Below are 12,177 nucleotides of genomic sequence, written 5' to 3'. Positions count from 1 at the left end.
GGAGGATGTTGTGAGAAGGAGGAGAGAGGAGAAATAAGGGGGCATCCTACAAGCAACACATCTTGCCTCTTATTTTTTTTTAACTTTGATTATAGAACTCAGAGCTGAAATGCTCTGCTCTTCTTCCATATTCCAGTCAGTGCTCAGACTGTTCCAATTTAATGCATGCATAAGAATAAAGATGAAGCTCTCAAGTGCTGGGGTAGATTTGGCAAAAAGGGATGAGGCTTTATCCCTGTAAGATTAAACAATCATCAGGGTTAAAGGTTTAATCTGCTGGAGTTCATCCCAGGATGGGGTTCAGAGAACCAGAATAATTGGATACAGCCTCAGACTTTGAACATCAGAGCTAGTTGGGGTGTATGTGTGTGTGAGAGAGAGAGCGAGGGGGCAGGGGGTGGGGGGATGTGCTATTAAGTAGGAGAGGTCTCTCTTTTCCAAAGTGCCGGGGCAGGAGGAAGAAAGCCGCCTGCCCCTGCCTCCTGGATCCTCAGTGCTAACTGGATGCCACTTCTGGGGGTTGCTGTACACGTGAATGTGTGCTATTGTTCCAGGCACACGCTGGCCTTAAGACATAGCACAAAACAGGCCTGTCCTTATTCAGAAGCAGAGCCCCCTCCATCACTCAAACTGGCCCTTCTAGGTCACATGCCGGAGGCCTCTGCAGACAGGATGCAGCTGCCTCAAATCTGCTGCCTAACATTAGCCACAGTTGGAAGACCCTGACAGCACAGAGCTTCCCAAGCTCTGCAGGGGAAACTAGAAAGATCTGAGATCCAGGCACTATGTTCTCCCAGGAACTGTGGCTGGAAAATGAGAAAAAGTGCTCTGTGGTTCGGAAGTCTAAGCAAGGCAGGATGCGACAAGAGCTGCTGGCCATGGCGTTGGGGGTGATGGTGGGAGTCAAAGGCGACTGGCTTTGGCCTCCTCTCAAACTCTGCCTGTTCACAGATCTCTTCCCTGGTTCGAAGGGCTGCCCTCACACACAAAGACAACCACTTCAACTATGAGAAGACATACAAATTCAAGGTAAGAGGCTACATCCTTCCTTTGTCACACCTGAGCAGGTAGGGAGGGTCCGTTTGTGGTTTCCATCTGGTGGTTCTGTAAGGAGACCGAAAATTCCTTTGTTTCTCACTTTGAGCTTCCTAGTTAATACTGTTGCCTTGTATTGAATCCAACCGGAGGACTCAGAAAGCAGCTTGCTGGGTGCTTCTGCCTAGAAACACCTATCTGTGTATTGACTTAGTTCCTGATAATCAGATCCATTTCCCTTCCCATGTCCAGTGAAAGAAAAACAGAGCATGCCCACTCTGTGCTTAGAGATGTTCTGGTGGAAGCTGAGCTGTACTTTTCCACTCTGAGTAGCGGTAAAGAAACTTGCTGTCTCTGAGCAAGTGAAAACAGTTGTCATTTCACATTTTGGGTTTTGTCCTTTGTTTTCAGCAGTACTACCTCCCTCTTTTCTGTGTAGCCAGCTGTGAAAGCAAATGATGAGGAGAGATATCAGCCAGTTGCTTTGTGTATGCTCTGGGTGCAGGGCTACCCTTCTCACCTAGCCAAGCTGGGTCCTGCTGCCCAGACCAAACAAAGATAGGGAAGCCTCTGAAGTGGACTTTCCCACGTGTATTTATAAAACAAGAATGACTGTCATCTCCATTTTAGATCAGCACTTGTACCTATGACCTGCCGTCAGAAAATTATGGCCTATTTCTTTAACTGTGTTGTCCCAAAAGAGCAGGTACAGAATCTGATTCCACATTTCTTGGCTTGACATGCTGCTGAGACACAAGAGAGAATTAGAAATTTACCCCAGCAGATAGGCTGACAAACGAGAAGACTGGAGAGATTGAGAGAAAGCATTCAGGTAGAAGAGAACAGGCATGAGAAAGAAAATATGAATTGCCTTCTTTTTTAAACTCAGTTTCTTTAGGGCCAGTAAACCCTAGTGACTGTTGGGAATAGATAACCCTTGGTCAGAGGTGACAGGGAAACAGATTTACTGCTCTTCCTTGCTGATCCTCCACCAGAACCAACATTCGTCTATGAGATAATAGACATTCATGTGAGTTTGGTGTGTCTCCCTGCTTCTGTTTTTAGAAGGCAAATGGCTCAGGCATTTGTATGCTATCATTCAACTGAGGAATGGAATTATTCAGCCCTACATATTTAGCATTAGGCTGAAGAATTGCATTATATAGGTTTTGTTCCATGCTGAGGCTCTTAATAGTTCCCCAACACCAAACAGTGACAGATCTAATTTGATGCATAGAAAGTCTATGGTTTGTTTTCTTTCTCCTTCCTGTTTTCTATTTTAACCTTCATTGTTTTTCTGCCTTAAGAACATGTTTTTCTGGGATGGGGATATGGCTCAAGCGGTAGCGCGCTCGCCTGGCATGTGTGCGGCCCGGGTTCGATCCTCAGCACCACATACCAACAAAGGTGTTGTGTCCGCTGAGAACTAAAAAATAAATATTAAAAATTCTCTATCTCTCTCTATCCTCTCTCACTCTCTCTTAAAAAAAAAAAGAACATGTTTTTCTGACTTTTTGGCAGAAATCCCTGGTTTGGGGCATCCTGTGGATTTGCTACCATGGAAGAAAGAATGGATCTTCTTGGACTTATAAATACTTTTCCTTCCTCTCAAAAATTCCAATTATATTGGCTTTAAGATACTATTGAAATTATGTGCCCTACTATAATGTCTTTATGGACTAGCTTCTCCATGTATATACTGTGTCTGAGCTAATGTTAAAAATAAAAAAAAATTAAATTAAAAAAACATACACACGTGTATTTAGTTGATTGATAGGCTTCAAAGCAACGTCAATCAGTCTTTTCAATCTTAGGACTCTGAATGGAAATTTACTATTCAGACATTTTAAAACAAAAAGACAGTGCATTTTATTTCTTAAATAGTACTGTTGCTACCTGATATGTTCAATATCAGTGAAAAACACCAGTTTCAAAAATGTTCACTTAAAAACTCAATCTATTCAGTGTGGCCTCTTCTAATTTTCAGCTATCGAGACAAAGAAAGGCAGAGAAGAGACAATATGTTGAGAGGGGTACAAAAGCCAGACAGGAGCCTTCCTTCCTTGTCCAATTGGACACCTTCTTGCTGCAGGAGTGACAGGAGAGTCCAAGCAGGGAAGCAATGGCTACCTCTCTAGGAGGGATATCTGGAGGCCTGGCGGGGAGCCAGAAGTATAACTCCTGCCCAACAATAAGAAAGAGTCCCCTAAGTATTCAGGTGCATGGACATGTCGTGGAGAATGTTTTGCAAGCTGGAATTTCTATCTGTGCTTCTCTCATGTGTTTTAAATAGACATCTTTGAAACTTAACAGACCCCAGACTAGTGGCAGCAGTTGATTGTGGCTTTCAATAGCACTGTTCGTGCCACTGACCTTAAGAATGAGTGACCAGGGCTGGAGGAGGCATTCCTTCTGTTCTTCCTTCCCCCTTGCCCTCCTGGCACTCCCAAAGAAGTGTAAGTGGAAACTTTGCATGGACTTTGGAAGAACATTCCAAAAGCGGTTCTGTGCTATAAATGCACCAGTGGGCTTTTAGTAACAAGCCACTAACTGAGAAAGAAATTTCTTACCAAAGTCTCCACTATCTACTTGGAATTTCTGTTTTAAACCTTAATTTTATACTAGCTGTTTCTTTATGTTGACTTCTAATAGATTTTATTCTGAAACTTTCTTGATTTATAATTTACGTTCTTATTTGAGGATATTGGGTACAGGGCATAGAGTAAATGTTCAATAAAAATAACAAATAATCACATTTTCATGTTTATCAGGCCTTGCTTGATCCTTTCCCGGACTCCTCTGAGATTTGCAACTGCCAATAGAATTGATTCCTCACCCCATAACAAGACTTTTTTTGCCCCTGTCAGGCCTGTTCCATATAAATTCCTTTTTCTTACTCTATCCAGGAACTTTGTCAAGAGGAATGAACAGAAGCCCCAACAGACTGGGAATCTATGCTCCATCCTATCAGAAAGCTCCCAGCCACTGTCCCTGACTACACACACATATCTACTGTGCCTGTTTTCAAGCAAACAGGAAAAGCCAGAATAGAGTCAGAACTAAAACTTTTGGAATCAAATTACAGTGATGCCTCACATCATGCAATGATTATGTACTTTTTCAACCTTGTAGGCTGATGCAATTCTTGCTCATTTAAAGCCGGAATTTTCTAATGTTATTCACACCTATTTGGCATGAAGAGGTATTTATTTAAAGAATGGAAAAAATAACCGACTCCACCCTAAAATGAAAATTATTTATCAAGAGAAAATCACTGTAATTTAACTCAGTTTATGTTTTTAGTTAAATGTAACTTTTAAAATTCTATTTCTTATTGATGCATTATAATTATACACAATAGTGGGATTCATTAAGCCCTATTCATCCAAGCACATAACATCATTTGCTCAGTCTCATTTCCTAGTACCTTCCCTTTTCCTCCTTCTTCCTGCCCCTGATGTGCTTGCTGTACTCTACCTATCCCTCTTCTATTATTATTATTATTATTATTATTATTATTATTATTATTATTATTATTATTTGGTACTAGGAACTGAACCCAGGGTGCTTAACCACTGAACCATATCTGCATCCCCTTTTAAATTTAGAGACAGGGTCTTGCAGAGTTGCTTAGGTTTGCTAAGGCTGGCTTTGAACTTATCCTCCTGCCTCTGCCTCCCAAGCCGCTGGGATGACAGGCATGTGCCCCTGCACCTGGTCTATTATTTTGTTTAAATTAGTGTGTTATAATTATATAAGCATGGCATATTTGTATGGACTTAGTTCATTTTATATTATGTAGTTGACTGGAAGAGGCACTCACATGTAACTGGCATAATCTTTCTTCTTTTTTTTTTGTGATGCTGGGGATCAAACCCAGGCCCTCACATATGCTTGAAAAGTGCTCTACCACTAAACGACACCCCCAGCACTCCATAATAGTTTCTCCAATAACACTTTGTGGCTGAATTCTAAAACTCAAACCCCAGAGCCCCCAGTACCTGGATGGCCATCCTTCCCTCCCATATTTAAAATGTGGTGAGGTTGTCATAGGTGGCTTTAGCACTCCTGGCCACAATATGATCTTTGGCAAAGAACTTGGTTCCCTTGGCCTCAACTTCCTCATCTGTAAAATGGGAATGTTGTGAGGTTTAAGGAATACCTCTAAAGCACTTATGATCTCCTGGTCCTTGTAGTAAGTATTCATTTGTTGTTAACCTCTATCATTATTTTATTATTCTTCTATTTGTGTCTCTCAATTGTGCCTTTTGTTTAGTTTTCCCTGTCTCTGTATTTTTCACTCTTTACCCTCATACCCCTCTTTCTTCATCATCTCTTTCTTCCTCTCTTGCAAAAAGGTAGAAAATGAAATAAAGTCTGATGATTTCTTTGAATGTATTTTATCATATAACCAGTCCTGGTTTATGTTCCTCATTTATTTATAAAGTAGACAAATGATCTAGATTTTTTAGATTTAGATATCATGCATATTTTTCCCCAGTTCTTAAAAAGTCTTTTTATCTCTGAGGACTCTTAATTTTCTAGCATTTTATAATAAATGACCAGAATCTCAGTGGCTTAAAAACCTCAAAAATTTATTTTCTCAGTTTCTGAGAAACCAAGGCATGGGCAGGACTGGTCCCTTCTGGAGTCTCTGAGACAATCTCCTGCCTCTTTCCTACCTTGCGGTTGTTGGCGGGCCTTGCAGGTCCTTTGGCTTCTAGGTACATCCCTGCAGTCTCTCTCTTTCTCACACCATCTTTTTCTCATCTAGTTCTCTGTGCACCTCTGCAGGTCTGATAAGATCATTGGATTTAGTGCCTACCCCAATCCAGCATGACCTCATCTTAATTGTATATTCAATTGCCCTGTTTCCAAAGGCCACATTCACAGTGACCCGTGGTTAAGACTTGACCGTACCTTTCTGGGGGATGCACGCCATTCATTTTAAAACTATTATTTTCAGGAACCTTCAATAGGAGGGATCTCTAGCTTCATCCTAAAGGTTACATCATTGGAGCTATAAGTAAAAATTCAAAATTTCATTGAGAGTTTTCATGTTCACTAGAAAAGTTCTTTAGATGCGATTTATTCGCTATTAAATGTCAATTCCTTGGTCTAGGTGCCACTACTAATTTCTGTGACCTGGGGAAGTCTTCATTAATTTTTCTTATCCATGCTTTAATGCTCTGACAGAAATTGATAAAAGTTTAGTCATTCCTGATCTCTTATGTTTACTAAGCATTTCTTCATGAAAAGGATTATGGTAAGGGCATAAAAATCTTTAAAATAACTTGTGACTTTTTCTAGACTGTGGTAAATTGTAAGTGTCAATTTACTGTAACTGATTCATATTCAGAGTGTATATTTTATAATCAAAGCTATGATTAGCTATTGCTTCATGTTAATATTTGTGGTTAGACAGGACTGGCTACATAATTAGTGGGGCCCAGTTCAAAATGAAATTGTGGGTCCCATGTTAAAATATTATTAGGAATTTCAAGACAGTGACAGCAGAGCATTTGACCAAGTCTGGGCCCTTCTCAGTGCAGGGTCCTGTCCAGCTACTCAGAGTACACTCCTGAGACTCCAGTCCTGCAGTTACATGTGGAGAACAGGAGTCGCAGAAATCAATTTCCAGGAGAATTCAAAGAGTGGGATTCTCCATGTTGCAGGATCCTGTGGAGGGAACAGGGCAATTGCTTTTCCATCCTTAACCAAGCAGGCTCCTGGAGGAAGTGGGAAGTCAGCACAGCCCTGAATTAAAAAAAAAAAAAAAAAAACTTGAGTTACACAGAAGGAATAAAGAACATTCTGGGCAGTGCAAACAACATGAGTGAAAACCTGGAGTCATAAATGATCCAGGAGTGAGCCAGGGAGGAGACCCAGAGGCAAAGTGGCCCCTGCACAGTTTGTTTATCAGTCCGGCAGAAGCTGAGGACTCCGCAGGTGCCCTCAGAGACCTCAGAGCTGGTCCCTCCCCACCCAGCCTGTCCCCAGGATCTGCATCACTCTGCTTTACTCTCTCCTTCCACCCAGGGACATCCAGGACACTCCTCTCTCCTCCCCACATAGAATAGGGACGGAGAGTGGAAAGTTCTCAAGGTCAAGAGGAACCTCCCTACACTCACCTCACCTGTGTTCCCTTCCCCCATTAGTCCCTCTCCCCTCACCACAAACTCCACTTTTCCTTACTTTTCTCCACAGCACTGGTCACTGGCTGATGTACACATTTACTTGTTGTCCTGCCTTCCCTGGTCAGATGGAAACTCCCCCAGAGAGAGGGATTTCTGTCTGGTTCCTGACTGCAGAAGCTCCTATGAAGCTCAGGGCCCAGCCTCAGCAGACTGGCTCCACATAGGCACAGCTCATGACCCTGTCTACACAAAAGTGCAGCTTTAGATTCTCCTTCCTCACTCCCCACCCCAATGAGCCCCCATTTGTGGCTTGTGTGTTACATGCACTTGTGTTCATTGCACTTGTAGGTAGCACGCCTTTGCCAGGGTCATCAGACTGGGCTGTAGGCAGACAGATGCCATTAGGAAGGGCTAGGCCAGCTGTTGCCCCCCCTCCGCATTTGGCTAAGGACATTAGTGTACAGTGCTACCCAGTATTTTATAGTGAAGGCCATGTGCCCTAGTTTACTCCTGTTGCCCCCGTGTCCTGTGTGGTGACTTTCAGAAGTGTCCTCATCAGGACATAAGTGAAATAGTATCCTTACTCACCCTTTTCTGTCCCCCACTCTGCTGGCAGCATCCTTCTCCCCTGGGCACACCCTATCTTGTGTGCTGTTATAGCATACTCCCCCTGATGCCCACCTTTCCATAATATTCCTGGAGGCCAGACTAGAAGTTTACGATGCTGAGAATGTGTCACAGTGTGCTGCTAGATCTAACTAGATCTAGCTAGCTCCCTCTAACTAGATCCCACCAACTCCCAATAGACCATCACAGGGACCCAAGCCTTTAATACATGAGCTTCTGGGGGATATTTAAGATCCAAACCCATGACAATGCATGTTTAGCTTAAAAAGAGTGTGTTCATGAAAATGACAGCTTAATTCATCTGTTTTAAATCTGTTGGGTTCAGCAGAATGCCTGTATCCAGGAATTGCATTGACAGCAGGGATTTCAAGCATGTGCAGAAAGGGTTTTTGGAGAAGGGTCTCACATAGGCAGTGGTGTGCTCTGCCTGTCAGGGCCTGACTCAGAGCTTCTCTTTGACCTCCTTGGTTTGTCTGTACATACATGTTAGGACACTGTCATCACTATCCTTGTAAACTACTTTACAAATCAGCAGAGCCCAGTGGAAGAGAAAAGGCTTTGTTGTAAGCCCTGCTGGCATGCCTGGCTTAGGCCACACACATCAGGGATGTGACTTGGCCAAGCTACTCACAGATGCCAATCATCTACTAAAGAGTCTGACTCTTATCAAGTATTCAGCTTTTATTAATTTTGTATAGAGTTTGTTTTGATCCAAAGAACACATAATTCAAAGGGACTAGTCTAAATGAGTAAATGCATGTTTCTGGAATTTTCAGCCTGGAGAAATATGGGTTTATGTTTTGCTGGGGGGGTGTGGGTGTGGGTGGGGCAAGTACTAGTGATTACTGTACACATCAGTCAGGTCTTTTGGCAGGTTCTCAGGAAAGGAAACTATTTCAGCATTCATTCCTTTACTCAACAAATACAGACTTCAGGCTGATAAGTACCATGTGCAAGAAAGACAGTGATGATGAAAGAATAGGACTCTCACAGACAAGGATCATACCCACCCCACCCACCCCGGAACATTTGCAATGTATGGAGACATTTGTTTTATTCTCACACTGAGGGTGTATCAGTGGCAACCAGGAGAGGCTGGGGATACAGCTAAACATCCCATAATGCCCAGGACAGCCCCCACCACAAAGAGTTAGTCAGTCCCACATCAATAGCACTGAGGTTGAGAAGCCCTGCCACACCCAATGGGGAGCCACAGAAGGTTTCTGAACAAGGCCGTCTCAAAAGAATGTGGATGCCAATATCCTCATGAACTTGAGAGGAAATTAGATAATGAGAATATCTCACTTTATGCATGAGGAGAGTCCCAAAAAGCTTTGCAGCAATTGTTGTTTGAGAAATTCGATCCCATTTTTTAAATTTGATGAAGCTTTTTTGGCTATAATTGATTTGACCCATTTATGCATCTTTACCAGCAGCTAGGACACCACCCACTTTGTATTTTCTATGTCAATTACTGGAGCACTGCACCTTTAGACTAATTTGCTGAGAGCTTTGTTAAGGAGCTCCAGAAGGGTTGTCCTGACCCAGGACCATGACTCTTCAGTCTCCCAGAGACCACAGCTGGGCTGATGAGATTGTAGCTGGGAAACTCCTTACAGAGTTGGTCCAAAGTAGTTTTGTCAAACAAGATGAGGTTATTGAGCTCATCACAAACTTGCCTTTGGACCACATCCTGAATCCTATTTTGAATGCACTGTAGTAGCTGCTGACAGACAAATCCAGGGATCTGTGGTGCTGGGGTTGAGAACCTCACCTCAAAACCCAGGCTCCCCTGCAGCATCTGCTCAGCAGGCCTCAAGAGGGGATTGCAGATTTCTCTGTGGCACTCTCTGTTGCTGTGTTCTTCCATCTGAAAAGGTTCACTTCAAGGTCAGTATTTCAAGAGGGGACAGTCCAGAGTTTAATTTAATTTCTCACATGAGTTAAATGTCACATGATTACAGGCACTACAGTAAATTATATATATATATAAAATCCTTGGACAAAATCTAGAGACTTTCAAATCTCTAGATTTGACGGAGGATAAGCTACTAATGCTCCCTGCCCTCACTTAACACTGGGCAAAAGCTGGACTAGACCCTCAGATCTACCTCGAGGCCCCTCATTTACACAGAAAGAAAACAGGAAAAACTTGCCTTTGGTCCAAAGAGCCTTTTTTGAAGCAAAGAAAAATAATCAAGTTCTTATTTTTTTCCCTCCAGGTACTGGGGATTGAACCCACAGGTGCTTTCCCATTGAGCTACACCCCCAATCCCATTTTATTATTGTCTCAATAAACATACATACATACATACATACATGCGCGCGCGCGCACACACACACACACACACACACACACACATATTTTGAGACAGGGTTTTGCTAAGGATCCTCAAACTTTGAATCCTTCTTGTCTCAGTCTCCCTAGGTATACTCATGCCCAACTTATGTTCCTCTTTTTAATTTAAATAATAAAAATGCAAACTGCCCTGCTTAGTTCCCATTTTTTAATAAAAATGATACTAATGACAGTACAGTTCTATTCTATACCAGTGAATATCAATCAAGGTTACTATGTCACCCCCAGGGGATATTTGGCAATGTCTGCAGATATCTGTGGTTTGTCCCCACTGAGGTTTGCTACTGGTATCTAGCAAGTAAGGGTCAGGGACGCTGCACAACATCCCACAATGCACAAGATAGCTGCCCACGCCCCAATAAAGAATTTTCAAGCCCCAAATGGTAACAAAGTTGATAAACCCCAATATAGACTGATGAGAAAAAGCAAATCTTCTCAACTGCAGGCACATGATAATTACCACTCTCTTACAACTAGATCCTGAGCCAAGCTAATTGTACATTTGAGAGATGTTTACACCAGTCCACTAAGACATATTTGTTATAAAATCACTAGAGAATACTGTCTTCCAGATTGAGCACATGTGAGACAAATAACATCCTGTTCATTTAGTAAGGGCCAAGCCAGGGGCTACTTGCTACACACGCCTGGAATTTTTCTTGACAGTTCTGCTGGCTCAGTTTTTATTAAGTGGCAATTCCTGGGTCATTTATAAAACATGCCTTATCTCCTGTAATGCCATCTTTTTGTTTGGTGTGGTTTTTGAATTCCAGGCAAACCATGCCCAGTAAGTCTTGTATAGACATTCTTCCTGTCTGGGGTATTTTCTTCCTGTCTAGGGTATTTAAGGTACTGCCCTAAAGTTTGCAAAATGTTCTTTCTCCAAAAAGATATTCTTGAAAATCAATAAACTGCTGAGGAATGGAAAAAGCCGATTAGTGACTTTTAAGATACGAGGCATTTTTACTAAGAGAGTAGCCAAATAAGTCAACCCCAAATAAAATAGACTCTGAGGGGGCCCTCAACATTCACATGTGATCTATATTGTAGAGATTGTCTAAAAGAAAAGTGAACAATATATCAGCCATGAAAATAAATAGTAGCCCATCCCAAAAAAGGAAATTAGGCAGTGAGCCTAAAATAATGTTTAGCTAACTTCACAATCCTTCTCTGTCCCCATTCCATTTTATTTCTGTGGGACTGAGAGGGACATTGGAGTTATTTGTGAGTCGGCAATGTCTACCTGCATCTGCTTGGCTGGAGAAATGAGATTAAAGGCAGTAAGGATGTCTGCTGGGAAAGCATGTGGGTAAAGATGAGCAGGGTGAATAAGCATTGATTTTGATGTTCTCTATTTATTTTAAAAAAATTTGACAAAAAGGCCAATTATAGAAAATTTGTGATTAATATATCCGGCATTTCCCAAAGCAGTTAGTAGGTCAGCTTCTGTTTTATCAATGTACATTTTTGTTTGTGTGCAGGGAATATTGCAGCTACCCTCCTAATTTCTAAATTTCTAAATATTTCATTTCCATTTTTTCCTCCAAGGCATGAGGATATTTCCCATGAGGGTACCTTATCCACTGCAGATGTTTCAGAGAAGAGCATTGTATCATACGTCTTTTGCACCACCTATGAAAAAGAGTGCCTTTCACCCAAAACAAAGCCCACTGTCATTGGGTCTTGATTATGCTATTTCCTCATCTTAGAATGTTGTCCCCAAGTCATTTGCTCCCCAGTTAACGGTGGCTTCCCTGCCAGCTCATCGTTCCCAGTCTGGTAAACTATCCATCCTTCAAAACCCAGTTCAATACCACTTTCCCCAACTTTCTCAAAATAATTCATATTCTCTCCATTCTTCTACCACAGGATCTCCAACATGCTCTATTGTCACTGACATAATTGTTCAAGTTGCCTCTTTATTCTTGTAGATAATGAGATCCTTAATTGCAGGGAGTTCTTGCTCCTCTGATTTCTTTCAACTTCACCTGGTTGAAAGAGACCTAGTAATAGGGCCCT

The 12,177-nt window shown here is 42.1% G+C and overlaps 1 pseudogene across 1 annotated transcript in view; it reads left to right on the top strand.

Annotated features, from left to right (window-relative positions):
* The first annotated feature begins 426 nt into the window (after window positions 1–426).
* LOC144364689 (beta-chimaerin-like) overlaps window positions 427–12,177 on the top strand; it is a 36,149-nt pseudogene continuing 24,398 nt past the window's right edge. The window contains exon 1 of the transcript XR_013433311.1: window positions 427–1,029. The product of XR_013433311.1 is annotated as a beta-chimaerin-like (transcript). The remainder of the gene's footprint in view (window positions 1,030–12,177) is intronic.

Source organism: Ictidomys tridecemlineatus, unplaced genomic scaffold (genome assembly GCF_052094955.1).
Source record: "Ictidomys tridecemlineatus isolate mIctTri1 unplaced genomic scaffold, mIctTri1.hap1 Scaffold_48, whole genome shotgun sequence".
Lineage (NCBI taxonomy): Eukaryota > Metazoa > Chordata > Mammalia > Rodentia > Sciuridae > Ictidomys > Ictidomys tridecemlineatus.
This window is presented reverse-complemented; position numbering and strand designations above follow the sequence as displayed.